We start from the raw sequence: 17,423 nt of genomic DNA on the forward strand, positions 1-17,423 counted from the left end.
CAGACAACAATGCAAACTAGACACAGACTGCACACAGCACAGCCAGTGATTTTTACACAGAGGTGGCGTTACCAATAAAAAAACCTAAACAGCCTACTTACAATTTGTAAGTCTGTGTGTTGCTGATTACCGGTTAAAATTTGCCTATTTAAAAAAAATGGTTCAAATGGCTCTGAGCACTATGGGACTTAACTTCAGAGGTCATCAGTCCCGTAGAACTTAGAACTACTTAAACCTAACTGCCCGAGGCAGGATTCGAACCTGCGACCGTAGCGGTCGCGCAGCTCCAGACTGTAGCGCCTAGAACCGGTCGGCCACACCGGCCGGCTGTGCCTACTTCGTAAGTGATAAATTTAAGCCAGGTGAGCAAAAGCTACGTCTGTTCGGTTTGCGGAACCAAACTAAGAACACGACTGGAGACACTGTTTCTGGAAGGCTGCTTGAATTTGCACGTATAACGACCTGATTGGCTAGCTTTGACGATAATTAAATCGGAAACAGTGCAATGTACGGATTTTTTTCTTAACACTAATTTTTCATCCTAACCTACCCTGCAATACCTTTACAGGCTTTACAGACTGTATCTGACCAACAGTATATTCACCGCCCGTGGAGATGGAATTTTGTGGTACTAACATACGTATTTACCTTGGACAATAAATTAACGTATCGCTTTTATGAGCATTCGAAAATTATACAGCAGTTCTGGCCGAATGTTTTACCTGAAGCTTAGTGGCAGCCAGTTTTTCGCCTGCTTCATCACATGGCATCAAACATTCTTCAAGCCATTTGCTGTAACTCAAACGCATCAGCTTCTCTGACGTGTCATCTACACTTTCCATAACAATTTACGCAAGTGAGAATGGTAACGTGACTTGTAGATTCCAATTCTACAACAAAAACTAAAAGCACAGATGCTAACGATAGGTCAACTTCAGAATTTCATTAACAAAGAGTATCGATGCGAGCAGGAGATAAGCGCATCGGACGAAAATTTAGTCACCCTCTGTAGCCATCACACCAAAAGCGTGTAAAAACGCCTCTAGGCATGATAACGGCCTCGACTCGCGAGGAAGAGAATCTATGTGTTTTTTGGGAATGCCATATCCACATTAACAACTCATTGATTATGAAGATAGTAACTGTTCTCGAAAGAACAGATACCATTGATGACCGTGCAGCTTCTCTAGAATAAATGATAATTAATTGAAACCCTCAGCTGCCGACAGGTGTAGTTGATATTCCTCGATAGGGAAAGCTGAAAATGTGTGACCCGACCGGGTCTCACGGGAAGCGTGCAAGGGATAAGTCCCTGCAAGCGCGCTATTTATCTGCTTCCTCGGTGGCTCAGATGGATAGAGCGTCTGCCATGTAAGCAGGAGATCCCGGGTTCGAGTCCCGGTCGGAGCACACATTTTCATTCGTCCCCATCGAGGAATATCAGCAACACCGGTCGGCAGCTGAGGGTTTCAATTAATTATCATTTATTCTAGAGAAGCTGCACGGTCATCAATGGTATCTGTTCTGTCGGGAGCAGTTACTATCTTCATATATATAGTTAAAGGTTACCCAGCCATTGACCTTCGCCTGTGCGAATGTGCACAGGTTGCCCGAACTCTTATGGGAATCGCAAAAGTGTGCGCGTGTAATGAGTGGATGGGCAAATGTCTATTAGGTACATTAGATATGTAGAATTGTGGACAGTTTGGAATGTGGGTTTCACGGGAGGCGAGCAAGGGATAAGTCCCTGCAGTCGCGCTACTCATCTGTGTCTTCGGTGGCTCAGATGGACAGAGCGTCTGCCCTGTAAGCAGGAGATCCCGGGTTCGAGTGCCGGTCGGGGCACACATTTTCAGCTGTCCTCATCGAGGAATATCAACGATACCTGTCGGCAGCTGAGGGTTTCAATTAATTATCATTAACTCATAGATTATTAGATTCCGTAGAGTTATCCACATGACGGGGATGTTAACTTAGGTTTCGCTCGCAGTTCCAAATTGTCCCAGACATTAACAGTAGGATTAAGATCGATGATCTGGAGGGGCAGTAGAGGCGCGAGTACTAGAGTCAGGTCCGATTCCTCACTGTGCCTCAGTGTTCGTCAAACCAGGAACGTATGATGAATGCAGTCCTATTGGCAAGGCTGTTGTATCAACAGTGTATTTCATTGCAGCACTTCGTCATCAACAGTGTTGAAATACACGTCCTTGTTCACACACAAATATATATATATATATATATATATATATATATATGTGTGTGTGTGTGTGTGTGTGTGTGTGTGTGTGTGTGTGTGTCATCAACAGTGTTGAAATACGTCCTGGTTCACAACCAGGATGTGTATTTCAACACTGTTGATGACGAAGTGCTGCAATTTCTTCTACATTTTCATAATGAGTGGGCTGTGGACATTCCCGTCTTTCAATATGACAGCAGCCTTGTCAATAGGGCTGCATTCATCACACACACACACACACACACACACACACACACACACACACATATATATATATATATATATATATATATATGTGTGTGTGTGTGTGTGTGTGTGTGTGTGTGTGTGTGTGTGTGTGTGTACGAAAGAAAAGACAGACAGCTATTTATGATCAGCGGCCGTATATATCAGTATTAAAAATACTTAAATGGCGACAAGTGAACTTTTGTGCCGGACCGGGACTCGAACCCGGATTTTCCGCTTTACGCGAGCGGTTGCCTAAACCGCTTCGGCTATCCGAGCAAGCTTCCCAGCCAACCCAAATTCTCAACTTTCACACTACATATTTAGCGTCCACTGTCCACTACACTCATTGCTCATAGCTTTATCCGATTCCTGCAAGAGCCTTGACGGCTGTCAATGTAACTTCAGTGTGGATGCACACTATGTCCGAACATTCTCTCGTTCTACTCATGTGTTCCGAAATCCAAGGAATATAAGTTCAGTTTTAGTGCTCATTCATTTTTGCTGACACAACTAACAGAAATTTTTTACGTATTGTAGAAACGTTACTGTACCACTTCGTACAATACTTACAATTTCAATATACAACGACATTATTCATATTCCTCTCTAGAAAGAATGATACTCATATTTACTAGCTCCTCCAGTACGTTGCCTCAGGCATACTGCGAATAAATGTTTGTTGTCCAGCTGTCTTTTATTAATCAGGTCTGCAAAATTGCTACTTTTGTATTAGATATCATGCAGCCGTAACACAGGAAAAATTTTTACCACCACTGTCGACAGTTCGCAGCGACTGATAGGTTGCTCTCCATTAAACTTATTGGTTTGATAATAACAGATACTTTCCGAACGAGACTGAACTTCCGTACAACGGGTTAACTATAACTGGTTCAGGTGAATTCGAGGCGAAAGAACTGATATATGACAATCAGTTGTCATACATTGGCCTCCAAAAAGACAGGAACCTCAGTTACTAAAGTTATTTTACGTTTCAGCTTTATTAATACATTTTACTGTTGACGCTGGTTTCAATGCCGAAGGAGCCCTTTTTCTCCAGTATTTCCAGATTATATTAAGAACGAAACTATACAGGGTTAAGTAAATATGTTTATTAACCCGAAGACGAGAGGTTGGTTGAAACGGATAGCGTATGAAAGTTTATTTCATTAGCAGCTCCTGAAGACACATTTTTCAATGTAAATGACGAAATGAACCTCAGTTGTCAAAATGAAAAATCACGCGATCTAATCGCTAAGTCAACCTGTTCTAAGTGGCCTGTATATCACAAATGCCGATACCATTCACAGCAGGACTGTGACACCACGATATTCAGGGATTCCGTATGCTACGACTCTTCCGACGAATAAGAATTGTTAAGCTCACTTAGATGTAAACTTGATATCTGATAGCAAAAATGTCAAACGCCTCAGGAGAAAAGGTTCTTATGCGTCCAACTAAGCGATTTATTGGTTACCATGCAAGCAATGGGAATGATACAACTTTATTTTGACAAGATGTGTCCGGCTGCTGGCTGCATTTAGTGGCTTACATTCAAGTTCCAAATCACTCATATAATATTCCTAATTCAGTGAAGAAATTATTTTGCCAGGTAACAGTACACTCTAAGACAAAAAAAAAACGAATTATCGGTTGTTGTTGTTGTTGTGGTCTTCAATCCTGAGACTGGTTTGATGCAGCTCTCCATGCTACTCTATCCTGTGCAAGCTTCTTCATCTCCCAGTACCTACTGCAACCTACATCCTTCTGAATCTGCTTAGTGTATTCATCTCTTGGTCTCCCCCTACGATTTTTACCCTCCACGCTGCCCTCCAATACTAAATTGGTGATCCCTTGATGCCTCAGAATATGTCCTACCAACCGATCCCTTCTTCTGGTCAAGTTGTGCCACAAACTCCTCTTCTCCCCAATCCTATTCAGTACCTCCTCATTAGTTATGTGATCTACCCATCTAATCTTCAGCATTCTTCTGTAGCACCACATTTCGAAAGCTTCTATTCTCTTCTTGTCCAAACTATTTACCGTCCATGTTTCACTTCCATACATAGCTACACTCCATACAAATACTCTCAGAAATGACTTCCTGACACTTAAATCTATATTCGATGTCAACAAATTTCTCTTCTTCAGAAACGCTTTCCTTGCCATTGCCAGTCTACATTTTATATCCTCTCTACTTCGACCATCATCAGTTATTTTGCTCCCCAAATAGCAAAACTCCTTTACTAATTTAAGTGTCTCATTTCCTAATCTAATTCCCTCAGCATCACCCGACTTAATTCGACTACATTCCATTATCCTCGTTTTGCTTTTGTTGATGTTCATCTTATATCCTCCCTTCAAGACACCATCCATTCCGTTCAACTGCTCTTCCAAGTCCTTTGCTCTCTCCGACAGAATTACAATGTCATCGGCGAACCTCAAAGATTTTATTTCTTCGCCATGGATTTTAATACCTACTCCGAATTTATCCTTTGTTTCCTTTACTGCTTGCTCAATGTACAGATTGAATAACATCGGGGAGAGGCTACAACCCTGTCTTACTCCCTTCCCAACCACTGCTTCCCTTTCATGTCCCTCGACTCTTATAACTGCCAACTGGTTTCTGTACAAATTGTAAATAGCCTTTCGCTCCCTGTATTTTACCCCTGCCACCTTCAGAATTTGAAAGAGAGTATTCCAGTCAACATTGTCAAAAGCTTTCTCTAAGTCTACAAATGCTAGAAACGTAGGTTTGCCTTTCCTTAATCTTTCTTCTAAGATAAGTCGTAGGGTCAGTATTGCCTCACGTGTTCCAGTATTTCTACGGAATCCAAACTGATCTTCCCCGAGGTCGGCTTCTACTAGTTTTTCCATTCGTCTGTAAAGAATTCGTGTTAGTATTTTGCAGCTGTGGCTTATTAAACTGATTGTTCGGTAATTCTCACATCTGTCAACACCTGCTTTCTTTGGGATTGGAATTATTATATTCTTCTTGAAGTCTGAGGGTATTTCGCCTGTTTCATACATCTTGCTCACCAGATGGTAGAGTTTTGTCAGGACTGGCTCTCCCAAGGCCGTCAGTAGTTCCAATGGAATGTTGTCTACTCCGGGGGCCTTGTTTCGACTCAGGTCTTTCAGTGCTCTGTCAAACTCTTCACGCAGTATCGCATCTCCCATTTCATCTTCCTCTACATCCTCTTCCATTTCCATAATATTGTCCTCAAGTACATCGCCCTTGTATAGACCCTCTCTATACTCCTTCCACCTTTCTGCTTTCCCTTCTTTGCTCAGAACTGGGTTTCCATCTGAGCTCTTGATGTTCATGCAAGTGGTTCTCTTTTCTCCAAAGGTGTCTTTAATTTTCCTGTAGGCGGTATCTATCTTACCCCTAGTGAGATAAGCCTCTACATCCTTCCATTTGTCCTCGAGCCATCCCTGCTTAGCCATTTTGCACTTCCTGTCGATCTCATTTTTGAGACGTTTGTATTCCTTTTTGCCTGCTTCATTTACTGCATTTTTATATTTTCTCATTTCATCAATTAAATTCAATATTTCTTCTGTTACCCAAGGATTTCTAATAGCCCTCTTCTTTTTACCTACTTGATCCTCTGCTGCCTTCACTACTTCATCCCTCGAAGCTACCCATTCTTCTTCTACTGTATTTCTTTCCCCCATTCCTGTCAATTGTTCCCTGATGCTCTCCCTGAAACTCTGTACAACCTCTGGTTCTTTCAGTTTATCCAGGTCCCATCTCCTTAAATTCCCACCTTTTTGCAGTTTCTTCAGTTTTAATCTACAGGTCGTAACCAACAGATTGTGATCAGAGTCCACATCTGCCCCTGGAAATGTCTTACAATTTAAAACCTGGTTCCTAAATCTCTGTCTTACTATTATATAATCTATCTGATACCTTTTAGTATCTCCTGGGTTCTTCCATGTATACAACCTTCTATCATGATTCTTAAACCAAGTGTTAGCTATGATTTAGTTGTGCTCTGTGCAAAACTCTACCAGGCGGCTTCCTCTTTCATTTCTTAGCCCTAATCCATATTCACCTACTACGTTTTCTTCTCTCCCTTTTCCTACACTCGAATTCCAGTCACCCATGACTATTAAATTTTCGTCTCCCTTCACTATCTGAATAATTTCTTTTATTTCATCATACATTTCTTCAATTTCTTTGTCATCTGCGGAGCTAGTTGGCATATAAACTTGTACTACTGTAGTAGGTGTGGGCTTCGTATCTATCTTGGCCACAATAATGCGTTCACTATGCTGTTTGTAGTAGCTTACCTGCGTTCCTATTTTCCTATTCATTATTAAACCTACTCCTGCATTACCCCTATTTGACTTTGTGTTTATAACCCTGTAGTCACCTGACCAGAAGTCTTGTTCCTCCTGCCACCGAACTTCACTAATTCCCACTATATCTAACTTTAACCTATCCATTTCCCTTTTCAAATTTTCTAACCTACCTGCCCGATTAAGGGATCTGACATTCCACGCTCCGATCCGTAGAACGTCAGTTTTCTTTCTCCTGATAACGACATCCTCTTGAGTAGTCCCCGCCCGGAGATCCGAATGGGGGACTATTTTACCTCCGGAATATTTTACCCAAGAGGACGCCATCATCATTTAATTATACAGTAAAGCTGCATGCCCTCGGGAAAAATTACGGCCGTAGTTTCCCCTTGCTTTCAGCCGTTCGCGGTACCAGCACAGCAAGGCCGTTTCGGTTATTGTTACAAGGCCAGATCAGTCAATCATCCAGACTGTTGCCCTTGCAACTACTGAAAAGGCTGCTGCCCCTCTTCAGGAACCACACGTTTGTCTGGCCTCTCAACAAATACCCCTCCGTTGTGGTTGTACCTACGGTACGGCTATCTGTATCGCTGAAGCACGCAAGCCTCCCCACCAACGGCAAGGTCCATGGTTCATGGGAGGGGTATAGGACGGAAATCGGTAGATGTGACGTACATGTGCAGACAAACAAATGATTACAAATGGTTCAAATGGCTCTGAGCACTATGGGACTTGACATCTCAGGTCATCAGTCCCCTAGAACTTAGAACTACTTAAACCTAACTAACCTAAGGATATCACACACATCAATGCCCGAGGCAGGATTCGAACCTGCGACCGTAGCGGTTGCGCGGTTCCAGACTGAAGCACCTACAACGGCTCGGCCACAACGGCCGGCCAAATGATTACAGTTTCAGAAACATTGGGTGATTAATTCAAGAGAAAGAGCTTCACTAATGAGCAAGCCAATAACGCGTTGGTTCACCTCTGGCCCTTATGCAATAACTGCTTAGTTATTCGACTTGGCATTGATTGATAGAGGTATTGGATGTCCTCCTAAGGTATAACGTGCCAAATTCTGTACAACTGTTCACTTAGATCGTCAAAATCCCGAGCTGAGTGGATGTACCTGCCCATAATGCTCCAAACGTTCTCATTAGAGGAGAGATCCGGACAGCTTGCTGGCCAAGGTAGGGTTTGGCAAGCAGGAAGACAAGCAACAGAAACTCTCGACGCGTGCGGGCGGGTATTATTTTGCTGAAATATAAGCCCTGGATGGCTTGCCATGAAGGGCAAAGTACCGCTGTGCTGTAACGGTTCCGCGGACGACAGCCAAAGGGGTCCTGCTATGAAACGAAATGGCTCCCCACACCATCACTCATGGTTGTCGGGTGACAGTCAGGATGCTATCACATCGCTGTCTAGGGCGTCTCCAGACACGTTTTCGGTGGTCGTCGTCGACTGGAATCTCATTGACTACACAGTTTTAATCTGCCAGGAAGTTTCATATCAACGCACACTCCGCTGCACAGTGAAAATCTCTTTCTGGATACACAGTGGGCTGTTTAGGTTTTTATATTGGTAACGCCACGTAGCGCTCTGTATGAAAATCACTGGTTGTGCTGTGTGCAGTCTGTGGCTGGTTGGCATTGTTGTAATATTCGCTATTGTAGTGTTGGGCAGTTGGATGTGAACAGCGTGTAGCGTTGCACAGTTGGAGGTGAGCCGCCAGCAGTGGTGGATGTGGGGGGAGAGAAGGCGGAGTTTTGAGAGTCGGATGATCTGGACGTGTGTTCATCAGAGACAGTAAATTCGTAAGACTGGATGTCAGGATCTGATATACATATTATGACTTTTGAACACTATTAAGGTAAATACACTGTTTGTTCTCTATCAAAATCTTTCATTTTCTAACTATGCCTATCAGTAGTTAGTGACTTCAGTAGTTAGGATCCTTTATTTAGCTGGCAGTATTGGCGCTCGCTGTATTGCAGTAGTTCGAGTAACAAAGATTTTTGTGAGGTAAGTGATTCATGAAGGGTGTAGGTTATTGTTAGTCAGGGCCATTCTTTTGCAGGGATTATTGAAAGTCATAGCGTTGTGCGAAAAATATTGTGTGTCAGTTTATTAATGATCTGAATAAGTAAAGAGAGAAATGTCTGTGCACGTTCAGTTTTGCTAATGGTTCTAATGGCTCTGAGCACTATGGGACTTAACATTTGAGGTCATCAGTCCCCTAGAACTTAGAACTACTTAAACCTAACTAACCTAAGGACATCACACACATCCATGCCCGAGGCAGGATTCGAACCTGCGACCGTAGCAGTCGCGCGGTTCCGGACTGCGCGCCTAGAACCGCGAGACCACCGCGGTCGGCCTCAGTTTTGCTCAGCTGTTTGAAAATTAAATAACGTAAGGGGTTTATCAGCACAGTCATTCATTAATTTTTCTAAGGGGACGTTTCAACTGGTATAGAAATGCGGTTCAGTGGGCAGGCGAAGACGTGTCTGGGGGACGACCCAGACAACAGTGCGATACCAACCTGTCAATAACCATACAGCCCGACAACCAGGAGTGATGGGCCGAAGTGCTACTCAGTTTACTAGCAGTACACCTTTGGTTGCCAATCACGGCACCCTCACAGGGCAGTGCAACGTCGACTGTATTCTACACGCCGTTTTGTTGTCCTTCATGGCAAGCCACACAGGGCTTACATTACAGCAAAATAATGCTTTCCCGCCATCGTCGAGAAGTTCTACAGCTTGTCTTCGTGCTTGCCAAGCCCTATCTAGAGGGTCAATATAGTGTATTCTAAGACCATCTGCAGTGCTGTACCACACGTTTAATGAGAGTAACTAACTGTCTCACAGATGAGGATGTGAATCACTCATAGGGAATGATTTCAACCATCTACCGCAGTTTCTGTGGTTATTGCGCGTCGTGGTGGTACTTGAAAACTATGATGGGGCTGAGTCGTATTCTGCTCCAGTGTGCAGTTTCAAAATACTGTAATTGTCTCCGACTGTGGCATTAGCATGGGCTTCTCCCAACTTTCCCTTTGTTTGAAAGCTAGTATCCTGTCGTGAAATTAAGGTTTCCAACACCTTTCTGGCACGGTCAACCCTTTGCAGTGACTAATCAACTGGGCTCTCTTTCCGATAGCTTTCTAAATCAACTTCGACAAATTACACAGCTGATTCATGTGTCCTACACCATTAGCTTGACAATGTCCTCTAGTTCGAAAATTTAACCTTTATTATCTCATCTCTTTTTTCGAATTAATTAAATCTGTCGATTTTCCATTCTCTGGCGTCTTTTAATAAATAGATCAATACTCTCCGTTTATAGGTAACCCATGCGCTTTAACACCCAACCGTTAAACTATATTTCAAAAACCTCCAGCATATTCTTCTTAACCTCCTTTGATGAAATAGTTTTCACTTCACGCGAGACAGTGTTCCAGGAGCACAAATTTAAAAAATATCTTGTTAAACAGTAAGCAAATTTTAGACTACGGCATACTTTTGGCTCTGAGCACTATGGGACTCAACATCTGAAGTCATCAGTCCCCTAGAACTTAGATCTGCTTAAACCTAACTAACCTAAGGACATCACACACATCTATGCCCGAGGCAGGATTCGAACCTGTGGCCGTAGCGGTCGCGCGGTTCCAGACTGAAGCGCCTAGGACCGCTCGGCCACACCGGCCGGGAGCATTCTTTTCTCACGAAAAAATCCTTCTCTTGCGATGATCGGTTCTTTTAATTTTCCTTTAATTATCCATTTTCTTTAGCCTTGTTGTCTAACTTGCAGAAATTTTTCACTTTTTCTACTTTATTTTTCGCCGTTTTCATGTGTATTTGCTTTAGTTTCTGGAACTTGTGACGGTCCTCTTGTATCGGCCGTACACGTGCCTTTATTATTTCCTCTAGCTATGTAATCAGGCAGGGGCGATATTTAAGTATGATTCTGAGTGCCTTCAAGTACAGGATAAAACTTCTATCAATCTTTTTTATACATATTTTAGTAAAATAACTCGCCGCCACGCAGCAGTTCGACTCGCTAGGGAAATAAGTAGCTGTCCTTGGCAGTAGTGCTTCCACATATGATTTAGGTTTCACCCTAGGTTCTTCCGGAATTACTCTAGAATACCTCAAAATCTTAAAAATCCCTATTTTTAATGCTTGTAATTATAATAATAACACCGGTTCCCGTCAGATCACCGAAATTAAGCACTGTCGGGCTCAGCTAACACTTGGATGGGTCACCGTTCGAGCTTGCCGAGCGCTATTGCCAAGCGGGATGCACTCAGCCCTTATGAGGACAATTGAAGTGCTACACCGGTCACAAAAACTGACAACGGCAGGAAGAGCGGTGTGCTGGCCATAAGCCCTTCCGTCATCCGCTCACGCCTGTGGGCTGAAGATAACACGGCGGCCGTCGGTGCCGTTGTGCCTTCGAGGCCTTTCGAACGTTGTTTGTTTATAATTATAATAAAGAACTACGTACTATTTCACGTATTAAATAACATAAAATTTTGTATCCCGCCTGGGGATAGGGGGTGCGTCGCTCTTCTCCTGTGCACTGCTTCTGTAATATAGCCCTAGAGTGAAGGAAGCGGGTAGGAGCAGGAGAGGTGAAGTATTTCGGTACTGCAAGTAACTAACACTTTTAATAGAGTCAAAAAATACAAGTAAATATCAAATGCCTACATAACTTTGGCCAGTATGAGCACGTAGGTGTGAAGCCTTAGTCCATGTCTAATCCTGTGAAGTTAGGATGACTTTTCTGTATAATCTCAAAACTAACAAATACTCGTTGCTGTCCAAACTTTAACTGAACGTAATTAATATAACGTCTCAATAGCAAGCTAGACCACTCCGTAGTAGAAACGATATTTCCAGGCCGTCTGCTCTGGGTGAAATGGGCAGAAATCAAGACGGCGCTCGCTGAGCTCCACAGCGTCGGCCAGAGGGCGCTGTGGTCGGCGTAGTTAGTCTTCTCTCGTAGTGCGAACTACCGAGAGTGTGTACCTACGTTGTGGCATCGTAACTAACGACGCTACATAAACTACCTGTTGTACGTAATAAAAAAACATTCACGGATTTACAGGATCAGAAGCTAGGGAATTACTTTTACAGTTTTTTGCTGCATTTACCATGACACTGCTGGGTTCTATAATTGAGCAATTTATTTCTAGCATTCCCAGTTTGATATGAAGCTGCGTATTAAGGGTTTCATTGTTAAGTCTAATTATTTCTACATTTTTGAGAACAGTGAATAATCTTTTTACCTGCGTATTTGAAGGTGGAACTGCTAGTAGAAGTGAAATGACCACTTCGAGATTTTCGTAAATAAAATTGCCATGATGATCGTTCAAACTTAGTACCTTATTCGAATATGTTTTAGCTCTCAGCTTTCTCATTTCTTCCTCTGCTTCAACCCCAAAGTGCTTGGCTTCGTTTTTTGTTTTTTTTTTCTTTTGTCTCGAAAACATTAAAATGGCTAAACATATATTTCACAGACTGTTCCTACAGATTTGGTGCTACTTGGCGATTACACTTTTACACAGCTGCTATAACAGGTAGCTTTTCATGCGATTACTGTAGGTGTAATACGACTTAGTTCCGATATCACCCTTAACAACGGCAACAGCACACTCAAAGCAGTAAGCTACAATTAGACGGATAGCATTCGATAAGAGTTTGAGGGAATCCCATTTAATAAATCGTTAAGACGTAGAGTACAGTGATATACTTAGTGATGCTTACGCTGGCCGTTGTGGCCGAGCGGTTCTAGGCGCTTCAGTCCGGAACCGTGCTGCTGCTACGGTCACAGGTTCGAATCCTGCCTCGGGCAAGGATGTGTGTGCTGTCCTAAGGTTAGTTAGGTTTAAGTAGGTCTAAGTCAAAGGGACTGATGACCTCAGATGGTAAGTTCCGTAGTGCTTAGAGCCATTTGAGCCAAGTGATGCTTACTATAAATAATGGATGTACCACTATAAGTTATAATTTACCCCAAATTTCCCTAAATCTCCGTCAACATAAAATAGCCGCAAACCAGGCACCATATAAAATGTTTCGCCCTAAAAAAAGGGTGAAAACCCTGAAAGTGTTTAACAATTTGTGCAGGGGCTGCTACTTGACAATGAGTCTAAGGTCAGGAGCGTCAAGCCTCGTTTAATTGAAGATCAATCTGTAGTTTACATTCGTATGAAATTCACGTAATGATTTTGGCTGCACCAGAATAGACAGTTTAATTGAAATTGTTATTACTAGGCCGGTTATTTGAAGGTTTTCAACCATATAGAATCAAAAAAGGGCTAAATAGTACTTAAAGGCCTAAAAGGGGCTAAAATTAGGACGTTCACAGAAACAGTAGGGACGAAAGAGGACTTTTGCAGGAAAATACCATTTCTAAATAGATTTTTTTGAATTAATACTAAGGAAAATCAATAATGTGATTTTGCACATTTTAAGAAAAGACATAATAAATAGATATATGCACTACACTGAAATCAAGAATATGTATGGTACCATGTTGGATGTCTTTGTAACTCGATAATGTGTCTGGAGCCTTATTTTTGTAGTTCGGAAGATATAAGGAATAACTATAGCCAGCACTGAAATTAACATTGTGTATGACGCATTATCGCCCCATTGTCGCTTTGAGAATATGTCCACACGCCGTTGCCTTGGGACAAATAGAGCCAGCCTTTATTTAAGTGTCATCCAATAATAGAGAAATACATGAACGAATAATTCGGTGCCACTTGATTCTATTTTTGTAGCTACGAACTAAAGTCGTGCGAAGAATCGACTCGCATAGTATAGTGCGATCGCTATTAAGTGTTATTTTGTCGTGTCTAAACTGAACTCTTCAAAAATTGGTCTTTTCCGGCAATGCATTTGAGAATACTCCGGTTTTACAATAGATGGCCAAAAAATTTTTTTTCCAAGCCTGGCAATATATATATATATATATATATATATATATATATATATATATATATATATATATATATATATAAACGCGTTCTATCTACCAGTCTTCTGAGTGCTCTTCTTCCCACAGATTTTAACATCGAAATTTAAAATTAGTTTACAGACATGCATATACGATTAAGCTGAAGTTGACATTTTACGTGATTACTTTCTCACGTTACTGCCCTCTCCCTAGCTTTCGGTTGTTTTAATTTATGCCGGCCGCGGTGGTCTCGCGGTTGTAGGCGCGCAGTCCGGAACCGCGCGATTGCTACGGTCGCAGGTTTGAATCCTGCCTCGGGCATGGATGTGTGTGATGTCCTTAGGTTAGTTAGGTTTACGTAGTTCTAAGTTCTAGGGGACTGATGTCCACAGCTGTTAAGTCCCATAGTGCTCAGAGCCATTTGAACCATTTTTTTTTTAATTTATCCTGCAGATCACATTACGAGCGTCATTAGGAAAGAATAAGCAATATATTAAACCATTAATTTCCTCTGTGATAAGTAGTGCAGTGGACAACTTTAATCTAGACTTGAGTGATGCTTTATGTTGGCCAACGTGCCAAGGACCGTGCTAAAGAACCATACTTTAAGTGCTTCCTGGAGAGTATCAGCGGCCGCAGTATACCAGATGAGTGTCTCGACATTCCGCAAAAATTACTTAAAACAGACGTATGAGAAGGCTACTGTTGACATTAAAACAGACCTATATGACCACTGTATTTGTCTCTCAGTCGACGAGACCACTGACAGTTGTGGCAGGTTTATCAGTAATATCGTGGTGGGGCAAGTAGTTCCCATGGCACTTGGAGAATCCCACCTACTCGTTTGTAAAGAGTTGGAGAAGAATCGCAATACCATCAGGGATGCTCTACGCATCCTCTGGCCAGGAGGAGATAGGGGTGAGAAATGTTTTCTGTTGGTGACGGACTGAGCTGCATAAATAGGGTGTTCGGAATAATTGTTACAAAGTTCTAGGAGTTGTAGAGGGAAATATACACAGTGTTTTGAATAGGAACCCATGTCCAGAAACATACCGTCTTCGTACTACAGCCGTTTGAAAACATGTTTTGCCGGCCGAAGTGGCCGTGCGGTTAAAGGCGCTGCAGTCTGGAACCGCAAGACCGCTACGGTCGCAGGTTCAAATCCTGCCTCGGACATGGATGTTTGTGATGTCCTTAGGTTAGTTAGGTTTAACTAGTTTAAGTTCTAGGGGACTAAAGACCTCAGCAGTTGAGTCCCATAGTGCTCAGAGCCATTTGAACCATTTTTGAAAACATGTTTGATAGATAAGTATTCAACATGATAGTCATGGTTCGGGGTGGTTACGTCGGACCAGTTGATTTCGTTTGCCGTCTATCCTACCTCTCTGACCTGGTTCGGGCCTCATACATGTGTCTGTGAGTGTCTGTGGATGTACATTTGCAGAAAACGCCGACGCCGGCCGGGGTAGCCGAGCGGTTCTAGGCGTTACAGTCTGGAACCGCGCGACCGCCACGGTCGCAGGTTCGAATCCTGCCTCGGGCATGGATGTGTGTGCTCTCCTTAGGTTAGTTAGGTTTAAGTAGTTCTAAGTTCTAGGGGACTGATGACCTGAGATGTCAAGTCCCATAGTGCTCAGAGCCATTTGAACCATTTGAACTAAAGCGCGGTGGCCAGTGAACAGTATTGAAGGAAAGCTAACGCAGCCAGATAGCTTGATTATGGTTTAAACACGAAATCCATTTGAACCAATACGCCGACATGATCCTTCTGAATGGTGAAGCTCACTCTTATGGAAGAGCTGCATGTCGCCTTGATCAGGATCGTTCTCCACAACGTCCACTCCATCGCGTATCCTTTTCGCCAGAATTACACAACGGCTTCGAGAAAGCGTATCTTAACCCTCGGCAGACGTGATTGTGGCTCTCCAAGCAAACGCTGCACGTTCGAACTGGAAGAGGCCGTACTGAATCACTTTGAAGAGAACCCGTCAACGAGTACACGAGCGGTTTCTTTGGCTATCAATGAGCGGAACATGGAAACAAGGGACGTACTGGGTCACGCCTAATCGATTACTTGTAAAACTGGTCGCGTTACAAACTTGTCTCCAAATGGATGTAGCACGCAAACGGTACGTTCCAATTCACACTATTATCTACTCATTCCCCTCGACAAGTCTTAGAAATTTGTAATGGGAATTTCCGAACATTCTGTAACTTAAAGGCGGGAGCAACACCGAAGGAATTTTGTCCCAGTATGATTCGCTGCTCCCGCCTTGCCCATGGCCTACAGAGCCGAACAGATGAGGTCATAAATAATTTTTCTGTGGCTAACAGTATCGGTTTCTCTGTTAAGGAAGTATCTCTCTTTTAACAAAATAGCACCAAACGTTTCCCTCCCAACTGAAACCATAATTACATGTTGGTGCACCTGGCTATTGACAGTTTTATATTATACCCAACACTACCAAAAACTCAAAGAGGCAGTAGACATATTCGGCTCTAGTAAGTCAGATTTCAATGAAAAAGACCAGACTGTTCTTAAGAATAACAAGAACGTTGCATCTTTGCCAATTTTAAGAGATCACTTTCAGCATCTTCCTGTTGCAGCTCAACGGCTAGAGTCCGCATCTCTGCGTCTGAAAGACTCTGTACACGTGATCTGCGAGGCGCAGATGTATCTGGAGTCATTACCTCCTTCATTAGGTACACCATGGGTAACTAAATTAAGTAATATTCTTTTCATAAATCCAGGAAAAGAAGATATGAAGAAAGTGTCCGCCATTGTTCAGGGAGAGAAGTTCGAAGCTGGATTCTATTGGGGACCATAAGCAATTATGTCGATAAAATATGCATCATTGACCTCTTGTGCTGTAGAGAGATCTCTCTCAGCCTAAAAAAATATATTGAGAGAAAAACTTGCAAATGTAAGTAAAACTTATAAATGTAAGTAATACTAAAATTTGTAATACTAAAATTTAACATAAAATTTCTTTTTAGTTATAACGGTAGATCACGCACTGTGGTCATACGTATCTCAAATGTGTGTTTTTACGTAACACACGAAAAGAATTTTTCAGTAAAATACTGTTCATTAAAATAATATATAAACGGAAAACAATTCTAGCACGCCGCGCGGGATTAGCCGAGCGGTCTTAGGCGCTGCAGTCGTGGACTATGCGGCTGATCCCGGCGGAGGTTCGAGTCCTCCCTCGGGCATGGGTGTGTATGTTTGTCCTTAGGATAATTTAGGTTAAGTAGTGAATAAACTTAGGGACTGATGACCTCAGCAGTTAAGTCCCATAAGATTTCACCCACATTTGAACATTTTTTGAATTGTAGCACGGGTATATGTCTCAAATTTTTACGATTTTTTTAGTGCCGAAATAAGGAATAGCTAATTGCTTATTTTCCACAAATTCAATTGACATTGTTCCAAGCAACTTTCACATAAGTCAAAATATTGTAACAAATGTATGTGGTTCCCGGGTTCGATTCCTGGCGTATCAGGGATTTTCTCTGCCTCGTGATGACTGGGTGTTGTGTGATGTCCTTATGTTAGTTAGGTTTAAGTAGTTCTAGGGGACTGATGGCCATAGATGTTAAGTCCCATAGTTCTCAGAGCCATTATAATTTGTTTTCTCACATAAATTCTGTCTTTCGTTATTCGTGTTAGTGTTCAGTGGCTACTGTC

At 42.5% G+C, this 17,423-nt stretch overlaps 1 non-coding gene across 1 annotated transcript; it reads left to right on the plus strand.

Annotated features, from left to right (window-relative positions):
• The first annotated feature begins 1,333 nt into the window (after positions 1 to 1,333).
• On the plus strand, positions 1,334 to 1,410 carry Trnat-ugu. The gene has a single exon. It is a non-coding gene; the product is annotated as a tRNA-Thr (tRNA).
• The last annotated feature ends 16,013 nt before the right edge of the window (positions 1,411 to 17,423 follow it).

Source organism: Schistocerca piceifrons, chromosome 4 (assembly GCF_021461385.2).
Source record: "Schistocerca piceifrons isolate TAMUIC-IGC-003096 chromosome 4, iqSchPice1.1, whole genome shotgun sequence".
In the NCBI taxonomy this organism is placed as follows: Eukaryota; Metazoa; Arthropoda; class Insecta; order Orthoptera; family Acrididae; genus Schistocerca; species Schistocerca piceifrons.